The 24,374-nt window shown below is 48.3% G+C and overlaps 1 protein-coding gene across 1 annotated transcript in view; it reads left to right on the top strand.

The window, feature by feature from the left end:
- The first annotated feature begins 8,113 nt into the window (after positions 1–8,113).
- The window catches only part of Tspan9 (tetraspanin 9), a 180,657-nt gene continuing 164,396 nt past the window's right edge, over positions 8,114–24,374 (top strand). The window contains exons 1-2 of the mRNA XM_028754395.1: positions 8,114–8,151; positions 14,674–14,719. The gene's annotated coding sequence lies outside the window, so the exon portion shown is untranslated. The remainder of the gene's footprint in view (positions 8,152–14,673; positions 14,720–24,374) is intronic.

Genomic DNA, 24,374 nt, shown 5'->3' with positions numbered 1-24,374 from the left:
ACACACACACACACACACACACACACACACACACACACACACACACACGTACACAGAGTCCCTGAAAAATCCTACCTACTCAGGATAGGTCTCCAGAGCTCTCAGATGGGTTTCTTTCTTGTTTGGTTGCTTTTTTATTTTGTTCAAAGTAGAGAGCTCTTGTGAGTATTGTCTGTGTGAGTATTGACTGGATGGTTGGACAGGAAGACCCTGCACACCACACAAATAGGCCTCCTGTCATGAGGTTGTGGCTTTGTTTCATGGTGCTGTGTATTGAATCCAGTGACTTAAAAAAAGATTATTTAATTTTATGTGTATATGTGTTTTCAGGTGTAGGGTTAGGGTTAGCAAAGACTTCTAGTAATGGGGGATACAAAGCCTGAACCAACTTTCTTCTGTAACCAGGCAATTCTTCAGTGTGACTGGGACACCAACCCTGCCACAAACCCTTGACCTACAGTTTGTCCTGCCTGCAAGATGTGCTGTGGTAAGGGAGGCCAACCAACTTGAGACCCATGTCAGGAGAAGGAGCCCATGCCCAAGCCTGACACTGCCTGGATGTCCAAGAACCAGAGACTGGATAGCCCAGAGACCTAGGATGGAACCAAATACAACTGGAAAAAAAAGTCAACGAAATGATTCCTAATAATATTTTGCTATACTCGTAGACCAGAACCTAGCATAGTCATTATCCGAGATGCTTCATCTGGCAACTGATAGGAGCAGATGCAGAGACCCACAGCCAAACACTAAGCAGAGCTGGGGGTGGGACTAGGGGGAGGAGGGACTGCTGGAGCCAGAGGGGGCAAGGACACCATAAGAACAAAGCCCATAGAATCAACTAGCCAGGGCTTATAGAGGCTCACGGAGACTGAAGCGACAATCAGGGAGCCTGTATGGGACTGACCTAGCCCTCTGCACATATGTTATAGTGGTCTAGGCTGATGTGCTTGTGGGACTCCTAACAGTGGGAGCAGGGGCTGACTCTGACTCTATGCCTGCTTTTGGGACCCTTCTCCTGCTACTGGGTTGCCTCATCCAACCTTGATATGAAGTATGTGCCTGGTCTATTGTAACTTGTTATGCCATGTTTGGTTGATAGCCCTGAGAGGCCTGTGCTTCTCTGAAGGGAAATGGAGAAGTGGATCTGGGGAGAAGAAAGATGTGGGAGGAAGACTGGTGGCAGTGGGGGAACTATCGTCTGGATGTCATGTATAAGAGAATAAGATATAAATAAATTATTTACATTTATGTGTATATGTCTATGTATGTGTTTCCCATGTATGTATGTATGTATGTATGTATGTACATTATGTGATGTATGCATGTATGTATGTATGTACATTATGTGTATGGTTGGTGCCAGAAGAGGGCACCAGATCACCTAGAAATGAATTTATAAGCCATCCAACATAGTTGCTGGGATCTGAACTCAGCTCTTCTGGAAGAGCGATCTCCAGGCCCATTAGGCCCAGGCCTCCTTTTTTTTTTTTTGAGACAGGATCTCACTTTGTTGTTGCTTATGTTAGTTTCAAATTCCCTCAAGAAGCTGAGACTACAGGTATGTGCCATCATGCCTGACTTAGGCAATTCTCTCTCTCTCTCTCTCTCTCTCTCTCTCTCTCTCTCTCTCTCTCTCTTTCTCTCTCTCTCTCTCTCATTCTTCCTCTCCCTTCCTCTCTCAATCCTTCTTTCCCTCTTTCTTTTTGTCAGTCTTCATTTTAAAAAGATTATTTATGCATATGAGTATTCTGTCTTTCTGTATACCTGCATGACAAGAAAGAGCTTCAGATCTAATTATAGAAGGTTAAGAGTCACAGTGTGGCTGCTGGGAATTGAACTCAGGATCTCCGGAAGAACCAGTGCTCTTACCCACTGAGCCATCTCTCTGCCCCAGCAAGCTTCTTGAAGGAGCTGTCTCCCCACACCCTTTCCTCAGCTCCCACGCCCTTCTCAGCTCTCTCCAGCACCATGTCTGCCTGATCTTATTGAAGAAACGACTTTCACCACAATTCCCACTGACCTTCCACTGATTTCTTGTCTTCCTTCAACTCACTGATGCCCTGTCAAACATCTCATTCCCACCTCAACAAATGACCCACCACACTAGTCAGAAACCTGAGTCCCCCCATTCTTGCCTCTCTTCCTGGCTTGCTGTCCTCCACCCCATCTCCTGTCACAGGCAGGGATCACACACCTGCCCCCCCCCCAGCTCTTGACCTTTGTTTTTCCCAATCTTCCATGTCCACTGTGAATCTGTACAATTCACTTCAGAGTCCTCTCAGGTCTGTCTGGATGGCTCCTTCACCACTACCAACCGAGACAAGCTCTGTTTTAACTTTATTGTTGAAGCCTCCTGTGTCCGTTTTTAAAATCCGTTTCCCCTGTAATCCCTTCTCTGCTCTACCCAGAATCATAGGTTCAAAATGCAAATCTGATCACATCACTGTCTTTCTAATGTCACCCATGATGGCCTATAACGCTTAATCCGATTACCTCAGCCTTAAGTGCTGGGATTACAGGCATGCGCCACTACACGTGGCGGCTTGAGGCTCATGTTGCTCTCTTGTTTGAAACACTTCAGTGACGACTTATTTAGTAAAGAGCATACATACCCATCAAAATCCTCAGCCTGGAAGGCATGCTCCTCTGCTTATGAGAGTCTATGTCCTTATGGTATCTCAACCCCACCCCATCATTGGCTTTTTCAGTGCTATGGCAAGCTTATGTTTGGGTTTAGTGTTTATTCACTATTTTATTTTATCTTTGAGATTCTACTCTGTAGCCCTTTCTGGCCTGGAACTCACTGTGTAGACTTGGCTGGCTTTGAACTTACAGAGATTCACCTGTCTCTGACTCCCAAGTACTAGGATTATAGTGGTGGCCATCATTCCCAGCTAACGGTTTTATTTTATATCTTTAAATTATTTTATCATCGTTTTATGTGTATGAGTGTTTCTCCTGCATGTATGTCTGTAAAACTTGTGCGTGTCTAGTGCTCTCAGAGGCTGGGAAGAACAGGGGTCTTGACCTCTGAGTGACCTCTGAGCTATCTCTTCAGCTCCTGTTTTATTTGTTTATCGAGACAGGATCTCACTGTGTGGTTCTAACTGGCCTTGGGACTCCCTATCTCAACCAGACTTACCTATAATTCAAAGACTCACCTACCTCTGCCTCCCACGCACCACCATGTTTTAGTTTATATGTATGAGTGCTTTGCCAGAAATCACAACTGTGTACCATGTGGGTACAGCACCCCTAGAAGCCAGAGGAGGCCATCGGATGCCTTGGATTTGGAGTTATAGAGGGTTATGAGCTGCCACAAGAGTGCTGGCAGTCAAACCCAGTTCCTGTGGAAGATCAGCCTGCCCTTAAGCACTGGACCATCTCTACAGTCCTACCACCATGATTTAAATTGACCAGTTTTTTAAAAATATGTGTTCTCTAGGGTAGAATCTGAAGTGAGATTTTTAAACCATGTAGCTGCCCTCAATGAGCAGAGACCAATATTCTATAGTTGCTCAATGAGAAAACTGATGATAAACATGGCTAATATGGCTACCACTTTTGTATCTATCGATTTCAACCAACCATTTGGATTTTACAGTTGCCACCCACATGCTCTGCTGATGAGTGTTCGCATGCATGACTTCCCCCATTTCCCCTCCCACTCACAGTTACCACGTGCTTCTTCATGCTCTGTGTCACACGGAGGAATGCCAACAGCGTGTCACTTCACATGAAGGTCTCCTGTAGGGGAGCTCTGCTTTCCTTGGCTTCTGTGATTCTTGTGCTTCACAGAATGCCTTTCTGTCTTTACACAGTCCATGCTGACCCACAACAATCCCAAACACAGAATCTGCTTTTCCTCAGGCAGGTCTAAGCAAGACCTTACAAAACTCACTCTGAACCTGTCTCTACTTGAGAGGCATTCCTTCTGTGGATATAGGCCCACTTTGGGTCACATACATGTGTATACATGCTGATAGGATTGCTGATGGTCACATACACACATGTACATGCTGATAAGATTGCTGGTAGTCATTACGCTCAATGCCTAATCTTGTGTTTTACACTCCCTACTCCCACAATATATCTGAGGCTAGGCAGGTGTTGGCACACCTCAATATGGAAAAGACACTAGTTAGAGGTGGAGTTGGCAGACTGGCATTCAGTGACTTTTTGTAAATAAAGTTTTATTAGAACACAGTCGTGTCCATTTATTTTTGTACAACTATGGTTGCAGTTCTGCATGAGTGGAGAGTTGTATGGGTGGGACAGAGAATGTATACCTACAGAGCCGGAAGTCTTTACTCTCTGGCTCTTTACAACGTTTGCCAATCTTTGATTTAGTGTGCGGTGCGGTTTTGTTGTTGTTGTTGTTGTTGAGTTTTTTTGTTCATTGCTTTTGTTTGTGAGAGAGGGTGTTGTTATGCAGCTCCAACTTCCTGCTAATGAATGTTCTGCAATTGTTTTATCTACGGTCAATAAAATGGGCACAGTTGCCAGATTTAGCAATTAAAGAGCAAAGGTATTTGTTTGTATTGGGGATTGAATCAAAGGCTTTGGTAGGCACATGGTCTACTTCTGAGATACATCTCCCAGCCACACAGTACTCCTACAACAAAGACTTGTTATTCTATTGCACCTCTTTCCCCCTCCCCCACAGTCCTGCCACATCTACCTCACTCTGAATCTACAATGTAAAATATATTGTAGAGAAAGGGGTCCTGGACTGGAGAGATGGCTCAGTGGTTAAGAGCACTGATTGCACTTCCAGAGGTCCTGAGTTCAAATCCCAGCAACCACATGGTGGCTCACAACCATCTGTAATGAGATCTGATGCCCTCTTCTGGTGTGTCTGAAGACAGCTACAATGTATTCATATATAATAAATAGATAAATCTAAAAAAGAAAGGGGTCCTTCTGGAGGATATGCATTCTGTAGGTGAGCTACATGGATCGGAAGAACAGAATAGTCTTGAGTCACTTTCGTCTGCCTCACCTTGACAACTGGAGATGAAGGTTTAAAGTCTTGGTGCAACTGGCAGGCATCGGTGACCAGTAACTGCTCTACTAACAGCACAAGTAAACGTTGTGGAAGTCGGTGCATTAGGAAACGGCTGTGTCAGCCTTTACTCTGGCAGGGGCTTCTTTAAAATGATATCTCCAGGGCTGGGGTTGTGGCCAGTGGCAGAGCATTTGTTTAACATGCTTATGGCTCTGAGGTCCATTGGAACTACAAGAGAAGGCAGGAAACGCCCCAATTAAACACTAGGTGAATTAGCTGTTAAATGTGCAGGCCAAGCAGACAAGCTGGGATTATATCTCAGCGTATGTGTGTGTGTGTGTTGGAAATGAGCTGGACAGAGGTCAATGTTGGTGTCTTTTCCTATTCTTCTCCATCTTATTTGTTGAGTTAGGGCCTGGAGCTTGCCCCACTGTCTAGTGAGTCCCCACTATCCTGTCAGAACTCCTCTTTACTGGGGGATCACCAATGCACCTAGTTTTTAAGTACACTCAGGTCCTCATACTTAGTAAAACATTTTATCAATTAAGTCATCACCTCGGCCTCCTAGATTAGTCTTTGATGTCATTTGAATGACTTGGGAGGAATTCCCTGGCTTTCTGAGCCTCCATCTCCTTTTCTATAGAAAGATGGGATGGTATGGGGCTGCTGTGGAGACAGTGATGGCACACACACAAGACATTAGCTGTCACAGTCTACAGAAAACTCGGTGTCCTTGCAGGACCAATTCTTCCCATGAGGTGGCACCATCCATCAGCCACTGTCCCTTGACTTGGGGTGGCTGGCTGGAAACGCACTTTTTGGGCTTATAATCATTTTTGATTTGGTATGGTAATTTCAAGGGGATAAACCATCTTGCTATCTTTTGAAACCCTGGGAGACCCAGAAAGGCCAGAAATATTGCTGGCATTTGGGGCTGGAAGGAGCTGCTCCAAGTATTATTGCCTGTGGTCATAGTTAAAGTGGCATATAATTTATTGTGCATATTAGGGTATCCTGAGAGCAAAAGCAGGATTATTAAAAGCCATGCCAGGACAAGAGGAGTAAATGGAATGTACTCCAGAACTTGGATGAGCTTACTGTATGTGTATCTAGTTCAATTTACACTTTTTGCTTCAGTGTTTCTGAAACATAATGGAATTCTTCAGAAGCCTGGTACCCATGTTTTTTGGAGTTCTTTCTCCAAACACTTCTGGCTTCACCATGAAGTTTATTTGAGTTTTCCTTTCAGTGGACATGATCAGAGCGTGCTTATCACACAGGTCATAGGTCACTTTGGTTCTTTGTTTTGAATAATTCCTTTCTCTAGCTTTTCCAACAGCATCTTCTTGCAGCTATGAGCTCTGCAGGTTCCCAGCTCTCTCTGTCTCTGGGTGTGTCAAAGTGGGGTGGGCAGCCAGGATTATGACTGAGGGGAGATACCTCATCTGCTCATGTTCCGTTCAAGTGAGAGAAGGAGGAGGAAATTAGCATTCCCCCCAGTCCATCTCCATTATCTTAGACAATCCTCTCATCTCCTAAGCCGGGAGGAGTGCTGTTGGTGTGACTCTTTTCCCTAGTGAGGGGCCCAACGCCTAGAAGAGGCAGGTAATGCATGTGGCTCTGAAACTGGGAGTTTGCACCTTACCAGGCTGCTTTGTCTGATTCCATCTTTGTACCCTCTTTTCTGCAAAGTAGACAGAACTGACCCCATGTGATTGGAGTGCCAGTGGGGGTCAGCCTGGAAAGACTTCATGCTGAGGAGTGGGTGTGAATGAGGTTTTGAAGGAAGAGAGGCTGCTTCTCTCTGTGGGAAATGAGAGTTCTAGGGGCTGGATTATGGCTTGAGTCTAACAGAAACAAGCAAGACTATGCGAGATAGCCCAGGAGAGAAGCGGAAACTGCCAGGTAGCTGGGGAAGACAGGGGAGAGCCTTGTGATTTAAACACTGTGTCTCAAGCTGGAATTGGTGGCCTGCACTCACAGTCCCAGCCACTCAGGAGATTGTTTGAGCAACACAGCCAGATACTAACTATCAAAGCAAAGCAAAGAAAGAAAAAGTTGTCTCCTCCTAGGCATGGTGGGATATCTTTAATCCTTGCACTGGGAAGGCAAAGGCAGGAGGAGCTCTGTGTGTTGGAGGTCAGCATGGGTGACATCCACTCAGTGAGGTCCTGGCCAGCCTGGTCTACATAGTGAGTGCCAGGCCAGCCAGAGCTACACAGTGAGATCTGTCTCAAAATATTTTTTTTTCCTCTGCTGAGATTTCAGTGCATGTATGAGGACAGAACAGAGAGGTGAGAGTTTTAGAGGCCACTTCAGAAACAAGTTTAGGTGTTTACATGAATCCATGCCTGCAGAAGGTAGGCCAGAGATGAATCTCCTGCTTCAGCTCGGTCCCTCCCGGCCTCGAGTGCCCTTTGCGAACCCTTGGAGGCTCTAGCTCAAGGGGAGGCAGCCGCTCCTCCAACAGGGTATCTCAGGGCAGTTATCTAACTCACACCCCCGTTGTCAACACCTCAAATAGTCCTCCTGAAATACCAGGCAAGAACTTCTTAGGTGCTGGGTAGGGAATGGTGAGACCAGAAGACAGGCAGGGGCTGGAAAACTGAGACCCTGGTTCGGCAGCCTTGGGGTAGCGTGTGTGAGTGCCCAGCCCAGAAGCTCCACCTTTCAGGCCCTGCCCTCCCTCCGTCCAGCCTTAGGAGGGCGCGGCCCCGTCAGATGGCCGCAGGCGACTGGCGCAGTAGTGCTACCTTGGGACAACAGGAAAGCCGGGAATCGGGGTGCAGAGGGAGGCTTCTGGAAGTCCCGAGAGGAAAGCGGCACTGTCTTCCCTCCAGTGCTCATGTGGGACACATAGCCCGAGTGGAGGGGGCTCCGGTGCGGCCTCCGCCTCTTTCAATCGGCCTCTGCCTTGCGTCTGGCAGCCGGGTCCTCCCACCGCTCGGACGGCTGGTCCCCATTCTGTCCGCCCCTCCCACCCCTCCCCTTACTGATCCCGCCCCCGTGCAGTCAAACCCCCCGCCCCGCCGCCCGGTGAGGCCCCGCCCCCTCCGCCTGCCGGCCCCGCCCCCTGTTTCCGCTGGCCGCGGTGGTGCGGGAGGGAGCGAAGCCGGGGCGCCACACCGAGTCCAAGCGCGGTGAGTGCGGCCGGGGCGGGCCGGCGGCTCGGGGCTCCAGGGCGCGCGAAGTTGTTAGGGTTCGGCGCGGCGCGCTAGGCAGACCGGGCCGGGCCTCGATCGGATTCTCAGCTGGGTGGGAATCTGGGGGCGCCCGGGGAGGCGGAACTCTCGGGGGTGGGGGGAGGTGGGAGGGCGGGTCGGGGGAGGGTGACAGAGGAGGGGCGGGAAGGGGCCGGGACGTGAGGGGCTTGTCACCGCGCCCCCGGGCTCTTGTTGTGGGTCAGCGAGGTCTCTGGAATGTGGGGCTGCAGGACGGTGGACCTCAGCCGCCTCACGCCCCAGCCCAGGGATGGGAGACCCTAGATGCCACAGGAATGGAGATCCCCTCCGGAACCGTCAGGGATTCTGTAGACCGGCTGGAGACGGTTCGCCCAGGGCCGCAGACATGGTCTGGGCCTGTCTACAGACCCGCTGGAACCCCCAGCTATTCCTGAGGCTACTGCTGGCCGAACGGCTCTCAGAGTGACAGGGCTTTGGCACACCCCTAGATCTGAGATGTAGCCCATCTGTGCGCTCAAGTTTGGGCCTTTAAAAAAACTTTCATGTGGTTGGAAAAAAAAAAAGCCTAAACAAGCAACAGCTTGTGACAGCGGCAATTGTAGCTGTGCATCGTGGACCAGAGTTTTCGATCTCTTCTGTCTATTATGAAGGATACTGATCTCTTCAGCATCTTTCTCCAGATGACTGGAGAAGTTGGCAGTTGGTGTAGTAAGCTCTCCTCTAAGCTGGAATGATCTTGCTTCTTCACACTTTGGGCAAGAATGCAGCAGTTTACCTTTCTTGGCTCAGAGAACTAAAGTTGCCTTTTTGACCTGCATCTGCCGGTCCCCTGGGGTGACTCAGGCATTTCCTCCTCCAGGCAGCTTTCCTGGACTAGTGGAAAGCACAAAGAACTCTTGCTTTGATTCCTACATACCTGTCTCCTCCTTCTCTATTCAGAACAGCCTCCGGGAAGGGTGTGTGTGTTCCTGGTGCAAGCGGTAGGAGAGGATTGTGGAGCATCTCAAACAATGGACTTGCATATCATTTATATTTAGCTGAGGAATGCAGGCAGGAGTCAGACAATCAACACTTCCTATATCAGCCTGGTCCTGGTGGTTGATGTGGCTGAGGCTAGAGTTGGGGGAGGGGGAGTGAGAGAGGGAAGGACATGAGATATATACAACTCCAAGTGTTACTCAGTTCTAATTGAAGACCTACTTGCACAAGTCCAGGAACAACAGGAATGCTTTACAGTGGACTACTGTCTTTTCTTCTATTTGGACTGCTTGGAAGGGCTCTTGAAATCTGTGAACAGAGATGTAATATTAATACTAATAGCTAGTGTTCATGTGGTAATTTATGGTAAGCCAAATGCATTCGCCACACATACGCCGGATTTACTGTTAATGATCTATACATGTCCTTGGGTTCTTTTACCGGCCTTACTGGTTAGGGAGATGGCACTAGAATAAATTATCTTTAATGTTACAAAAGTTACTGAGAGAGAAGTAGGGCTGGATCTGGAAGCTTCTTAGTGCACCTGTCTATCTCCATCTTTACTGACCCTATCTGCTCCCTCCCTTCAGCCATGTGTGAAGCCTTGGGCAAGTTTCTGTCCATCCCTGCTCCCCATTTTGGAGGACCAGGTTGAAAGTCTTCAGATCCTCTTCCAACAGCACCTAAACTAACAGCGTAACATGAGCTCAGCACCCAGTCAATTTGTACATTAAAATTATTTATTTTAAGCATGCAAAGTAATAGGTTCTCTTATGGCGCGCGCACACACACACACACACACACACACACAAAATAAAATTTTAGGTTGTGTGTGTATTATAAGTAAGTCTTTGTGTTTGCATGTGTAGGTAGAATCTAGAGGTCTACACAGGGTGTCTTCCTCAATTGTTCTTTTATTATATCTATTATATATTATATACACATATAATATATAGATAAAATATAGAAATATATGTATATACATATACACACATATTTATTTATTTGAGATAGAGTCTCTCACTATGTAGTCTTGGCTGGCCTGAACTTACTATGTTAACCAGGCTGGACTTGAACTCATAGAGATCTGTCTGCCACTGCCTCCTAAGTACAAGGTTTAAGGATATGACACCTTCCTTCGGCCTTTCTGCTCTCTGTGAGTGTAGTGTCTTAGTTTCTTGCTGCATGTGTATACCTTAAGCTTACTCTGGGCTTCTCTATAGGCATTTGGGAGAAGCAGCCTGCTTTGCTGGTACACAGAGTGGCTGTGGTGTAGGCTGGCTTACAGGGTGTTCTTCCTCCTCTCTGGCTCTGTAACCCCAGTGCACCTGGTCTCAGGAAGTGAAGGAGGGATTGAGGGAAGGCCTTGGGTAAGGGCTTTCACCCCTGTTGGCCTAGGCTTCCCACTTACACAATGAGGATAACAATACAGTGTTTCCAGGGCTGTGGGAAGGAGCCGTGACATAGAGCAGAGAAGCATGTAGCTCAGGGCCTCACACACAGCAGGTGTGCAGTGAGTGGAGGCTGTTATTTATAACTTAGTCGGTGGCTAGACCAACGTGCTGGGAACATGAGGACAAGGCTTCTCTTCTCCCACTGAGGCCCATGACTGCTGAGGTGATCATCTGTGCTGACTAAGAGGGAATGAATGTAATCCAGGTACACGTACCTTCTTTTCTCTTCCACCCCATGCCGCTTCGTCTTCTACTCTTGTCCTTCTAGGAACCCACAGGTCCAGCCAGACTGATCCTCCAACCATGCTTTGATCATCTCTTTCTAGCCCCAGAATTTATTCTGTTCCACCTTCCTGAGTGTCCTTCCGATTCCTATATTTCTGTCCTCCAAGACTCTATTCAGTTGTAGCTTTTTTTTTAGGGGCCGTTCTGAGTCACCATCCTCAGTGAACCTTTGCTTTGGAACTCCTGTGGCATTTTGTGTCTTTACCTGTCTTTTGCTAGGTAATTCCTTGATGAATTTCATCACCACTACCACTACCACTGCCACTGCCACTGCCACTGCCACTGCCACTGCCACTACCACTGCCACACTGCTACCTCCTCCTTCTCCTCCTCCTCCTCCTCTTCCTTCTTATCTTTTTTAGTTTCTTTGAGACAGGGTCTTGCTATATAGTCCAGGATGGCCTTGAACTTGTGACCTTTCTATCTCTTTGCCTAGAGTCCTGGCATGACATGCATTTACCACCATGCCTGGCATCCTTATTAAATCTTTGTGCTATGTTCTGATAATATATAAATAAATAAAAATGATCAAAGTTGCTAGGCATGATGAATATAATCCCAGTACTTTGAGGATGAAGCAGGAGGATCAGGTGTGTAAGGTCATCCTTAGCTACCTCCTGAGTTTGAGGCCAGTTTGGACTGAATGAGACCCTTTAAAAAAAACACAAACAAACCAAAAAAGGGTCCTTGTCTTCTTTGGACATATGATTCCGTCAAGAAGTTAGGAAGGGGGTTCACAAAAATCACAGTTTAAGTATAAAGTGAGAGATGGGGCCGAGTGCCACAGTTCCAGGTATTTGGGAGACTGAGACAGGGGAATGGCTTGGACCCAGAGTTTGAGGCCAACCCCAGACAGAATAGTTAATGAGTCCTTCTGATAAGAGGATGTTGTGAGAAATCAAAGTTTAAGCAGAGACCATGATGGAGGAGGTGTACTTCAGGCAGCAGGAGGTGAGAGACACCAACTTGGAGGGATCTGGTTTCATGGGAGGAGGGAGGAGCAGCCTGAGGACAGATGACAGACTAGCTCTGCAGGGCCAGTGAAGACACTGGGCAGGTGGATGAGCCACACTATAGGTGACTTCAGCTGTCCAGCCAGGGGACGAATTCCATCCATCTATCCATTCATGAGAAATGGAGTGCCTGTTGTGTGCAGGCATGGATGGCGAGCCGTGGGAGGTCCTGGGATGCTTGTGGTTTTGGCATGAGGGTCACAGAAGCAGGTCTTGGCTCAAGGAAGTTATTGATGGATAGAAACCATGGTGAGTGGCCGGGACCTGCCAGGAGTGGTAAAGAAGATAAGACCCAGAGAGACTTTAGGATCCAGACCATTTGTGGGGGCTGGGGTGTGGCTCAGTGGTAGAACACAGACCTAGCATGTGTGAGGCCCTAGGTTCCATCCTTATTGTTGCAAAATAAATAAATAAATAAATAAAACCCCCTCAAAAAACCCCCCAAAACAGAAAAACAATACAAAACAAATCAAAACAAAACATCCCTAAAAAACAAACAAAACAAAAGTAGACTGTAAGTTTGTCACTGGTGAGGAGACAGCCAGCCAGTTCCAAGCTGTAGTCCTTAACAGCTGAAGGAGCTTCCCTGATCTTTTAGGAACCTTGACTCAGGCCAAACCAGGGGTTGTGGTTTCAACACAGAAAAGAATTTCAGTGTGAAATTCTAAGCAGTGTGAAGCAGCATTGGAGATTTTATGAAAGGTATTTTTTTTTGTTGTTGTTTTGTTTTGTTTTTCGAGACAGGATTTTTCTGTGTATCCCTGGCTGTCCTGGAACTCACTCTGTAGAGCAGGCTGGCCTTGAACTCAGAAATGGGCCTGCCTCTGCCTCCCAAGTGCTGGGATTAAAGGCGTGCGCCACCACTGCCTGGCTGAAAGGTATTTTGATATAGACTGAAAGCACAAGGGTTAGCGGAGAGAGGGGTGCTTAGAACGAAAGCCACTGAGTGTGTGCTTATCAGGAGATTGTGGTATGGGCTCTTCAGAATAGTATCGTCGTCAGTTGTCTTAGCGTTAGTCATATGTGCAATTTTGATAGCTGTCAAATTATATTTTAAGAGCTTCCCTAGACCCCTCCATTGTCCCCTTTTAAACTAGAAAGAGTTAAACTAAAACATTTATTTACTTTGTTTATGCTTATGGATGTGAGCACGTGCATGTCTCTGTGAGAGTGAAGTCCCAGGACAGCTAGCGGAGTTCCTTCACTCCTGTGCCACATGGGTTCCTGCGGACTGAACTCAGCTCGTCAGGATCTTACCCGTCAACCATCTCCCTAGCCCTCTGTCTGTTCTGATGTGAGGTTATAGGGTGGCTCTGGAGAAGCCTCATGTTAAAATCAAGAGCCACCAACGTTGCACAAGGAGTTTAGTTAGTATGTATCCTTTCCCTCCAAATGAGCATTCTGGTCAGGTTCCTAGAAACTTGCAGACACATCTGGGAAGGGAGAAAGGCCTCAAGCACTTGTCACTGGCCCCAGAGCTCTTGCTTCTCTGCTGTGAGAGGCTTTAATCAGAATATAGTGAGGGGCTGTTCTCCCTTCATATGTCCCCATGATTTTCTCTGTCTTTCTATCTTGCCTGACATTGCTGGGCAGGAGCTTGGAGAGATGGCGTAACTACTGAGTGCTTGCTACTCTTCCAGAGGATCTCTCTCTCTCTCTCTGGTTTCTAGCACTAGTACCCACATCAGGTGGTTGATAGCTCCAGAGGATCCAATATTCTTTTCTGGCCTCCGCATGCGTGTGTGCATGCACACACACACGTGCACGCGCACACGCACACACAGAGACCATACACACCTCATTAAAAAAAACCCCAATATATGTAAAAATATGTATAACCTTAAAAAGAATTGATTGCGTTGGGTCATGAAAGAAGCATGCCTGGGAGTTGGCACTGGATCTGAGTGGGCTCTGATCACTAAACTGTTTCCAATGGGTTTCATTTTCCTGATGAGTTTTTGAGTATCTTTAGAATGTGGCTTCTAATAGCCTCTGATATCCCCGTAGTACTCACTGCTCAGAGACGAACACCAGGCTCAGAGTCACTCCTTGACATTCACAAGAAATGATCCTTGTGTCTTCTGGAATCCCAACTTTGCACCCACAGCAATATCTGTACACCGGCCCAGTCTTCTCCGGGGTCATGTTTCCGTGGGGAGTCAGATGTTTCCTGTGTCTGTCCTCATGTCCCAAGTTGACTGTCCGTAATGTCTGCTGCAGTTTCTCTTTCTCCGTTGACTCTTTTCTGGCAAGTTGGAACTGCTCCACTAGAGTTGCTGTGGTAGGGGGGACATGGGAACAGCACAGTGCCTTCCTACAAGCCTTATAGTATAAGGAAACCAAAACCTTACACCTCAGGAAAGTTACAGACTCTTCCATGTTGGGGAAGATTGTAGATACTAAATCATTGGATTTAGTCTGTAGTCTAACAGTCTATCTCAGGGATGGCGAATATATGACATGGATATTGTTACCTACAAAACTGCCTAGAGCAGACATTACTAATCAATTGCATCTGTCTTTCCTGCTGAGCTAGGGCTTGGGTCGTGCTCATAATCCTTTAGGCACCCACCACCAGCTAAGTGGAGTTGGCACCACAGCTGGAACCCATTTGCCATTTCTGGCCTTTGCCAGTTGTTGACTGAGCGGGTAGGAGACGGCTGCCCTACAGAGTGGCCATTGCTGCCCAGAATTTACCCTGGTGTGGCTTCACAGCAAAGTGATGATTTAAGTTTTTCGTTTTCATGCAGGAACATCCCAGGGCCAAGCTGCTTGCAAGAAATACAAGGAAACCAGGTCAGTGTCAGTTTAGTCTGTCTCATGCTAAGACCTCCTTTCCTTATCAGCTTGTCTGAGGTCAGCTTTGAACATTTATTGGTTTGTGTGTGTGTGCATGCATGTGTACCACAGCATGGATATGGAGGTCGGAGGACACCTCTTCGGAAGTCAGTTCTCTCCTTCCTCCTTGTTTTGTGGCAGTGTGTCTTGTGTCTGCTGCTGTACAGCATAGATGACCTTCCAGCTGGGATGACAGGAAGTCCTGCCTTCACTTTTTGCTTGAGTTCTGGGGGCTGAAATCAGGTTGCCAAGGCTTTCCTGGCAAGGGTTTTTTTTTTTTTTTTACTTGCAAGCCATCTCCCTAGACACCCCACCTCCACTATCGCCAAGGACAGAGTTTTACTGTGTAGCTGCCTGAGACTGGCCTAGAACTTGCTATGCAACTAAGGCCTTGAGTTCACAGTCTTCCTGCCTCAGTCTCACACAAGCTGGGATTACAGGTGCCTTTAAAGTCAAGGTGTTCTGTAACCGTGGTCTGGGGCTAGATTGGGAAACTGACATTTTCTTGTGCTCTTTCTTGACTTAGAATTAGATTTTGTGGTCAGGAGAGGTTGGTTTGGAGGAAGTCAGGGGAACCAGTAGTTCCCAGCTTCCTGCCTTTCCCATCAGGCTGGGGAGCCTGGTTGGAGGGGCTTCCCACAGGCAGGGAGGCTAGAAAGAAGCTATGAGAACCTCCTAGACCCTGGTGCTGCCAGTCCAGCACTAGGAGTGCCCACCACTGCTCCTCCAGGCTCCTGGATCCTGCTGATGGAGCGTCTTTGTTCCTAGGGCTCACTTACATTTGGGCCCCTGCTGAGCTTGCCTTCCAGAAGCTGCTAGCAGGATGCTGCTGATTCAGGTTCCCTGTGGGAGCTGCTTACAGACCTGGGCCATGTTCTGTTTTAATTTATGTGTGTTTTATCCTGTGGCTTCTCCCTGCTGGGCGACTTATAAATCTCTTACCTTCTGTGAACCCTGAAGTGTGGTTGGTGGAGGAAGGGGTAAGGCTTTGATGGTGCATGTCTGGTGGCTTATTCTGCCAAAAGAGCCCCTGCCTGTGAGTCCTGGCAAAGACTGTTGAGTGGCCCAAGAGCCTCTTGTCCTGGCAGGTTTTGCACATTGACGTTAGATTGTCTGTGTTCGTAATTTGTCAGCATTTAGCCCCAGGTTTTGGCTTTTTACATGTATCCACCGTGTAATATGGTTCTGTTTAACATGGCTTAAATCACATTTTAACATATGAGGTTAACATAGGTTAACATTCATAACGGTCCCAAGAGGTAGTATTTTATGGGAACAGTGGCTAAGGCTGAAATTCTGTTTCTTGTAGGCTGTGGAACAGGGACCAGCCCAGGTACTCTCTCTGCCTTGCTTTTTGCCTACCTAGGCAATTATCAGCCCCTGGGAATCTCCTGTAGGACTCTCCGAAAAGACTCACACCAAAACCAAGATCTCTCATGTTTTTGGGAGCAGGGTAGGTTAGCTCTGGCTGACCTGGAACTCACTATGTAGACCAGGCTGGCCTTGAACTAACTAACAGAGATCCACCAGCCTCTGCTATCCGAGTGTTGGGGTTAAAGGTGGTGTGTGCTCCCATTTTTACGTCTTTCCCCTTGTTCTCTGGGCCCGCATCTGTGTGGGTACATGCTCTTAAGGATTTGGGGACAAAGGTTGGTTTTCCTGGGCACAGCCCCATCCCAGACCCTGTTGTCTGTGTTTCTGTTTGGCCTCACAGGCTGCATGTGGAAGGGAGCTTCCCAGGAGACCTGCGTCACCCTGGGCAGACAGACAGCTTCTGACATCATGCCTTTCCCAGCCAGGTGACTTGGGCTCCCTCCTGCACATCTGTGTCAACGCCCTGAGTGAGAGAGACTCCATGAAGGGCTTAGCAGACAGGAAGTTTGTCCTGACTGATGGGACTTGGTTTTGCCATTTCCTGCCATGGTTGTGAGAGTCTGGAATGATGTCCAACTTGGTGGAGGAGTCAGATTCTGGCTCCTGCCTTTCATTGCTGGTGACCTTTGTAGAGTCATTGCTTTCTTTGGGCTGGGGACTGGGTACTAAAGTCCCTCTAGCTCCTGCCCAGGTAGTTTTCAAGATGAACCCTGTCTGGAGTTCGCTTCCAGACCCAGGCCTTCCTAATTCCTCTCCTCTAAAGCTCTCTTTGCTGCTGGCCTAAAGGGGGGTGGAGGAGGGAGGGACAAAAGTTAACGAGTAACCCAAGTAACCGTGGCTTTGATTTCTGATGGAGGACAGGGATTGTTTAGAGAGATGGCTGCCTGTCTGGGGGTGGCTTGTCCCACAGCCTCCCTTCTGGCCTGTCCAGCTGCTTCCCTTCCCTTCTCATGGACCTTATATTTGTCCTCCCACCCCCTTACACCGAACTGCTAATTTCTTCTTCTTCGTTTTTTTAATCTGCTGTGGGAATGAGACCCAGGGCCTCACATGTACCGGGAGTGCTGTCTACCTGGTCACACACCAGCTTCTGAGCAGCAGCCTTTATTTGCAGCGTGGCTGCAACAGAGGTCCCTGCTGGCTGCAACCTTCAGCCTTACAGCTTCAGCTTCTGTGGAAGCACGGTCAGTGAGGTGAGAACACCACAAGCCTCCAGCCTCCACATACTTTGGTTTCTAAACCAACACAAACCAAAAAGCCAGGCAGGACTGGGCTGGGCTGTGAGAATGGGAAGGGCATGCAGGAGCGTCTTTTGGCCACGTGAGCCTCACATCCTTAGAACTCAGATTGTACTCTGGGGCCAAATGTAGCATTTTACTTTTTCTGACCTATCCCTTGGTTCATATTGTGTGTGCTTTGACTTTGCCACACCCTTCCATCCTGTTTCCCCTCTTGCAGTGGGGTATCTGGAAGTTACTGTCTGAGCCTTGTGACTGTCTCTGCTCTCGGGAGCCAATATTTGCTAAACCATTTGGTCTTGTGGGTGAAGCAGGTAGAAAATAGCCAGGAGACCTTGACGGCTCAGGAAGCCCCTAGATGTTTCTGGGCAACCTGGACTTGTTGGGGAGACCTGACTGTCCCTGCAGGATCTCTGAAGGGCCCACGGTCTCTGGACAGTATTCTCTTTGGTTTTAGTTTGATAACTTAGAGAAACTTTGTGCAGATTTGAAAAAAATGGCATCTCTCATGCTGGGTGTGGTGACACACATCTTTAAATGCCTTAAATTGAGGCAGAGGTAGATGGATCTAGCAAAGTTATAGGCCAGCCAAGGTACATAAAGAGACCTTGCCTCAATAAATAAAACAGAAACAAAAGCCATAGAAAGAAAACTGGCAATTTCTTAGATTAAAAAGAAAAACTGAAATACACACACACACTCCCTTACCCTTCTGGAGCTCTGGTGGATAAGTGGTCTGTGTTGTGAGTGCATTGTCTCCTATCATGGAGTCCTTATACACATGTTGCTGGCAGCACACATAATGTGCTTAATGATGGGAATATTGTTGGCTCAAGGTCAAGGAGAAAGCCTCCGCAGGAGTGGTACATAGGGAGTGATCTTGGTCAGAGGTAAGCTCTGAGTTCGCTTGTAACAGGGTCTGACCATGCACATGTATGTTAGTATGTTTGTGCATGGCTCATTGTGCCTGTGTGGGTCTGCACAGACAGACCCATGTGGTGTTTCTCAGCTGAGAAGGCCAGCTGCCGCCTCTCAGTAGATCAGTGTGCGTACCCTTGTGTCTCTCTTTAGTAGGCATAGTGCTGGGAACCCCGCCTACTTCCTCTGCTCTGGTAAGCTGCCATGGAGTGGTGTGCCCAAACACTTCAACCAGCTTAAGGACGGAGGTACCAAGGATAGATGAGCAGATCTTGTCTCAGCAAGCCCCTAGCCTCCACTGGGCCACAACCTATGGGAGGAGTGCTATGAGTGGCAGGGTGTCTGGCTGGGCTTGAGTAGAGTGTGTGTTTTCGGGTGTGTGCACACGCAGAGTGACATGTTTTGTTTTAGAGAAAATGAGGTTGAGGTCTGGGCTTGCAATTTTCCACTTGTCTTAATCCTGGGAGAATCTAAACAGCTTTGTTTAGAAATTGGACATGGAGATTTCAGGGACCTGAGTGAAGAAGAGCTGTTGGGTCCCCTAGGAAGGCAATTAAGTTTGCAGCCTGTGTATGGACCTGTGTGGCCATTATATCTGTTTGTATGTGTGAATGCATTCATGTAGATGAGGATCTGTCGGGTGGCGAGGCAGAGCGCTTACCACATAAACTGTGACACTAAATAAACAGTGGATTGTCACTGGCTCCCACTGTTTGCTGCTGAGGATGGTTAGGAGTGGGGGAGGAGGAAGTGCCAGGTCATGAGGGGCAGAGACAAGCAGGGTTGGGATTGCCCATCTTGGACCTGTTGTTCTCCAGTGTTGGAGAAGCTGGGGATGGTGTGGCCAGTCAGCCTGTGTCTGGAAACAAACCAACCAAAATCAGCCTGTACCTCAGTATAGGGAGAAGAATACAGGGCAGTCCATCAAGGGAGGAAGATCTGTGTGGGGACGTGGGGCCTGGCCCGGAGGGAAGGCTGGGATTGGGTAGATGCAGGAAAGGGGCCCTGTGTGCTTTCAGTGGGGGTCTGCAAGCTTGGAGGTTGGTGGAGAAAAGTGCTATTTGCATAGAGAAGGAGGGGCTGGCTGGCCAGGAGGGTGGGGCCCTGACTCCGAGGCGCCTCAAGTGCTCCCCAGAGTGGTTAGGGTTTGGGAAGACTGGCACTGGGAAGCAGAGAATGGGGAATGAGAAACGGGTGCTTTGGAAGACCCAAGCTTAGAGCAGAAACCAAGATGAAGTTTCAGAGACAGCAGTGGTTGCTGCTTCCTCCTCCTCTTTCTGTTGTTGCAGACACAAAACAAATATTCAGATATTACATCAATTATAGAAATGGGCAATCTCCCTCACTTCTGCCCTTCAGAGATAATGGCCATTAATCCTTTGGCTTATGCTCTTTCCAGATGAAAAGGGTTTTTCTTTTTTTTTTTTTCATGTTTGTTTATTGTGTACGTGCGTGTCAGAGGGTGCATATCTGAGGTTCAGAGGGCAACTTTGTGGGAGTGAGTTTCTCCTCCCATGTGAGTTCTGGGATGAATCTTAGGGTTTTAGGCTTGGGAGCGAGTACAGTTGCCCACTGAGCCATCTCTGTAACACTTTCCAGAGATTTTATGGTCAGCTGGCATCCAGCCATCGCCCTGCCCATCTTCTCTGTCCACAGGTCGACTGGCTCATTCACTCATTCTTCTGCCATCTTTCTGTACCAGGATGACCCCATTCCTCTCAGTGGCTGTGCAGACTCGCTGAATGGCTTTTGTGTCATTTTTCTAAGCAGCAGAGTAGCCGGCTCCAAGATTCAGTGGGTTCATGTAACTACTGTCCATTTGTTCCCTGTGCTGTGGGTTGACTCTGTATTCTAAGCTCAGCTGCTCATGCCCAAGCTTTAACATGGTGACAGTCCATTGATGACTCTTCAGATCCTGGAGGGTCCAGGAGAGCCTGGGTCACATGTGAGGTGGCTGACTCTGGCTCTCAGGTGGTCCTCTCTGCTATGCTTTGCCACTATGAAGGAAGCTAGTAGTCTTTCAGTAGAAATCTCTTTTTTTTTTTTTTTTTTTTTGGTTTGGTTTTTCGAGACAGGGTTTCTCTGTGTAGCCCTGGCTGTCCTGGAACTCACTCTGTAGACCAGGTTAGCCTCGAACTCTCAAACTCAGAAATCCACCTGCCTCTGCCTCCCAAGTGCTGGGATTAAAGGCGTGCGCCACCACCGCCCGGCTTAGAAATCTCTTAAGTTCTATTGAGGTCTGGATTCTGAATGCTCCCAACACAAAATCCATCTACTACTGGGAAAGGCAAGATACTGTCATCTACTGCTGGTAAGGGCAACGTCCCATCATCTACTGCTGGAAAAGCGAAGGCTTCGCTATATCTACTGCTGTAAAGTCACTGTTCTAGGGTAGGAAAGAGGTTATATTTCTTTGTGACAGGACTGACCAGGCCACATTCAGGGTTGTGTACCCAGGGGTGGAATGATATGGGTTCACAATTCTCTGGATACAGACCAAGGATCAGACCCCACAGACTGCTGGGCAACGGGACAGCTCTCTTCTCTCCTACTGTCCATCCTAGGTGAATCCAGTAGGGTCATTGGTAAGAAGGGGATTCTGTTCCCGTGCTGCCTCCGGGCACTGCCTTGGGTAGATTTGGTGTCCTATGTGTGGGGTGGGGGTGAGCAGCGTGTCTAACAGAGTCCTGGGTTTTGTAATAGATAGTATCTGTTGCCCTCAGGCTCCTAAGACTGCCTCCCCCCATCCCCTTCATCCTGTTTGCCCTTTGAAAGTAGCCAAGAGCTTGGCTTCTAGATACCCACTGCTGTTTTTTATTGTCTCTTTGAAAACTCAGTCTGGGTGACAGGCCTTTAACAAAGCCAGATGGGCACGCCAGGTCCAGGTCTGCTGGGATTTCATCCATTCCTTTGTTCAACAAATCTGTCATAGACTCCAGGCTTTCTCCTTATCTCCTAGTAACCCCAGCTGTGGAGGAAGAGGATCCGGCCCTTCCGACTCACAGATTTCACTTTCCCAAAATTCTCAGGCAACTCACAGTGGACTTGACATTTTGACTTCCCACAAGGTGTTCGTTTTTTATAGTTTTCTCGTTCCTTGCCTCAGTAGCTCTTCTCTCCCTGCGAAATGTCATCCGTGGCCGGGAGGCTGGAGGGAGCAGGGAAGAGTCAGCGGCAGGGCGCTAATGAATCCCCCTCCCAGTTTTGAGGGTGCTCTCTTGGAGCTGTGGTGGTGAAACTCTGGCCGTTTATCAAACTCACCTCTCCCTGAGGCACGGCTGGCCCCAGGTGGGGCACAGTTCCCAGAGCACAGCCTGCTCTCTTGCCTGTCATCCTTCTGGCCTGTGTGCATTCTTCAAAGAAGAACAAAGGCAGAGTGGGCCTTTGCATTTGGTTTTCTTTTCTCCTAGCTCCCTGGCAGCATCTTTTGGAAAAGAAATGTTCTGCAGCCAAGAGGTTCACCGTGAAAGCATTCTGCACCCCAGGCATAAACTCTTGGCAGCCTGCTATAGCTCAGCAAGGGGACTTGGCAAAGACCGTAATTTGGGAGGGGATGTGGCCTAGTGCACCTGGGTGAGTTAGGGACACGGTGTCATGCTTCTGTGGTGGCATTGATGGTGCCTGACCAGCTTATTGGCTCCATATGTACCAATGCTAAGTGCTGGTGGGCCTGTGTAGAGCTGACACTGCAGTCCTTTGAGCAGTCTGGCATTCTGGGCAAGGCCAAAAAGCCTCAGGCATACTTTGGCCAGGAAAAGCTGGGTGGAGGTCCTCATCCTGCTGTGCTGGGTGTTTGGTAGTTTGAAGCAAATGGGAAGTCAGTTTCCCATACAAGAAGATCCAGGAGGCTCTCTCTGATACCTAACTCCCTGGTTGCAACCTCATTCCTCCCCTTCCCCACCTCCTATTACTGGATCTTCATGGCTGTGAGGAGTGATCAAGCTTCAGTATGCTCCGGGGCCACAGTATCAAGGAGATGGTAGATAATCACTAAACACTCCAATTCCTCAAGCACTGAAAAACTTTTGGGCTAGATGCTCTGAGCAAAAAAGAGAGCTGTAGTTAGGTTAAGGTTAGGTACATTTCAACTTTTTCTGCTTGTGGCTACCAACTCTCTGTTTTATCAGATGAGAGGGACTGCCTTGGCAGAGCTGGGGTTTTCACCAATTACACCAAATTGGGCATAGAACATCGGTACCCAGTGTCACCCTCCACCCCACTTGCTGGTTATCCACCTGCCTCACGGTTGTTCACATCCTAGCAGAAAGGGATTATTCTTGCCTGAGGATGCTCACTGGACTATGCCTTGAGCCATGGGGACCATTTTTTAAAGGAGACAGTCTTAGGTAACACCTCTGCAATATAGACGTAGCTGAGAGGGAGTTAAGAAATGGGGAGGCAGGCCTCCCTGTCACCATGCCCAGGGCTGGATGAACTTGTGGGTGCCCCATACCTTCTCTTGACTAGAACATTGCAGTCTGGGAAAGGTCAGCTGGGATGACCTTTCTGTCTAAGGAGCTCACATGTTGACATCCAGAAGAACCCTGTGCTTATGCTAGGCCCGATGGGTCTTCTATATTTTCTCCCCAGCGAATTCTTTTAGGCTTACTGGCTTTGGGAAGCAGTAACTGCAGGGCACACATGTCAAGAAAGGTAGTTACAGAATTGGCTTCAGCCCTGGGGGGGACTGGCACCTACACTGCAGCTGGCTCTGGTGGTGCTGTGCCCATCAGAGGAGTTGGGTGAGCCCACCTCTGTCTGTGTGTGGGGGAAGGGAGCAGGGACTCTAGTCAGGGAAGGTGGACAGTGACTCTGGGCTAAAGGGCCTGTCTCCTTTAGGTCTAGGTGCTCCCCAGACTAATGTGCTGAGTTTGACTTTGGCCCATGGCTGGAAGAAGGAAGAAGACTGGAAAGGTAGAGTTGTTTAGCTTACTGTGAAAGCTTTGGTTTGCTTTCAGAGAAGTAGAGAGGGAGTTAACTGCAGAAGGTGAACGTCCCTCCAGACTGTCAGACAGCACCCTGACCAGCTAGGAGTGGAGGGGTTTGGATCCCTCTCAGAAGAGCCACACCCATAGGAGACCTCATTAAATGTTTGTTGATGAAGATAAGAAGAAAATAGTTACAAATTTGGAAAGAAACACAACAGGGCCAGCCATGGTCTGAGGAGCTTGTAGACCTATTTGCCCCTAGCCTGGCTGGCTGCAGAGATCCTGACACTTGACCTCGGTCCTGTGGAAGCTCCCTGGTGAGGCATCCGTGCCAGTGGTGCCAGTAGCTTGGCCAGGCATCTGGGGATGAGATCTTCAGGGAGGGTTAAGCCAGCCACATATGTCTGAATCCTTCCCTGTCTTCCCTCCGAGGGAATAGTTTCTTAATCTTTTCCTCTTGTGGATGCCAAAGACCAACTAGGAAGTCCTCCCTGGCCTTGCTGAGGCTCCTGTGGAGTTTGAAAGAACCCCCTCAGAAGGTACTGTTTTGTGGTAGTGGTGCTTTTTTTTTTTTTTTTTTTTTTTTTTTTTCGAGACAGGGTCTCTCTGTGTAGTCCTGGCTGTCCTGGAACTCACTCTGTAGACCAGGCTGGCCTCGAACTCAGAAATCCACCTGCCTCTGCCTCCCAAGTGCTGGGATTAAAGGCGTGCGCCACCACTGCCCGGCGGTAGTGGTGCTTTTAAAGCAAGTGTCTTTAAAACAGTCTTAATTCATGCCAGGAGCCAAAGCCATGCTGCTACCACATTCTAAACCTAGTGGGACAGGCCTGGTCTGTAGCCTTTGGTCAAACAGAGTTAACATCAGTCTCAGGACTAACACAGCCTCTACTGGCATTCTCTGCTGGTGAGGCACACACACATACACACAGAGACACACATACAGACATATACATACACAGAGACACACAGACACATACACACACAGACACACAGAGACACTCATACAGACATACACACACAGACACACAGAGACACACAGACATATACACACATATACACAGAGACCCACAGAGACACACATATACACGTGACACACAGACACACACAGAGACACACAGAGACACACATACAGACATATATACACACAGACACACA

The sequence above is a fragment of the Grammomys surdaster genome, unplaced genomic scaffold (assembly GCF_004785775.1).
Source record: "Grammomys surdaster isolate TR1022 unplaced genomic scaffold, NIH_TR_1.0 126013, whole genome shotgun sequence".
Classification (NCBI taxonomy): domain Eukaryota; kingdom Metazoa; phylum Chordata; class Mammalia; order Rodentia; family Muridae; genus Grammomys; species Grammomys surdaster.
Note: the sequence above shows the minus strand (reverse complement) of the source record. Positions and strands in the feature narration are given on the sequence as shown.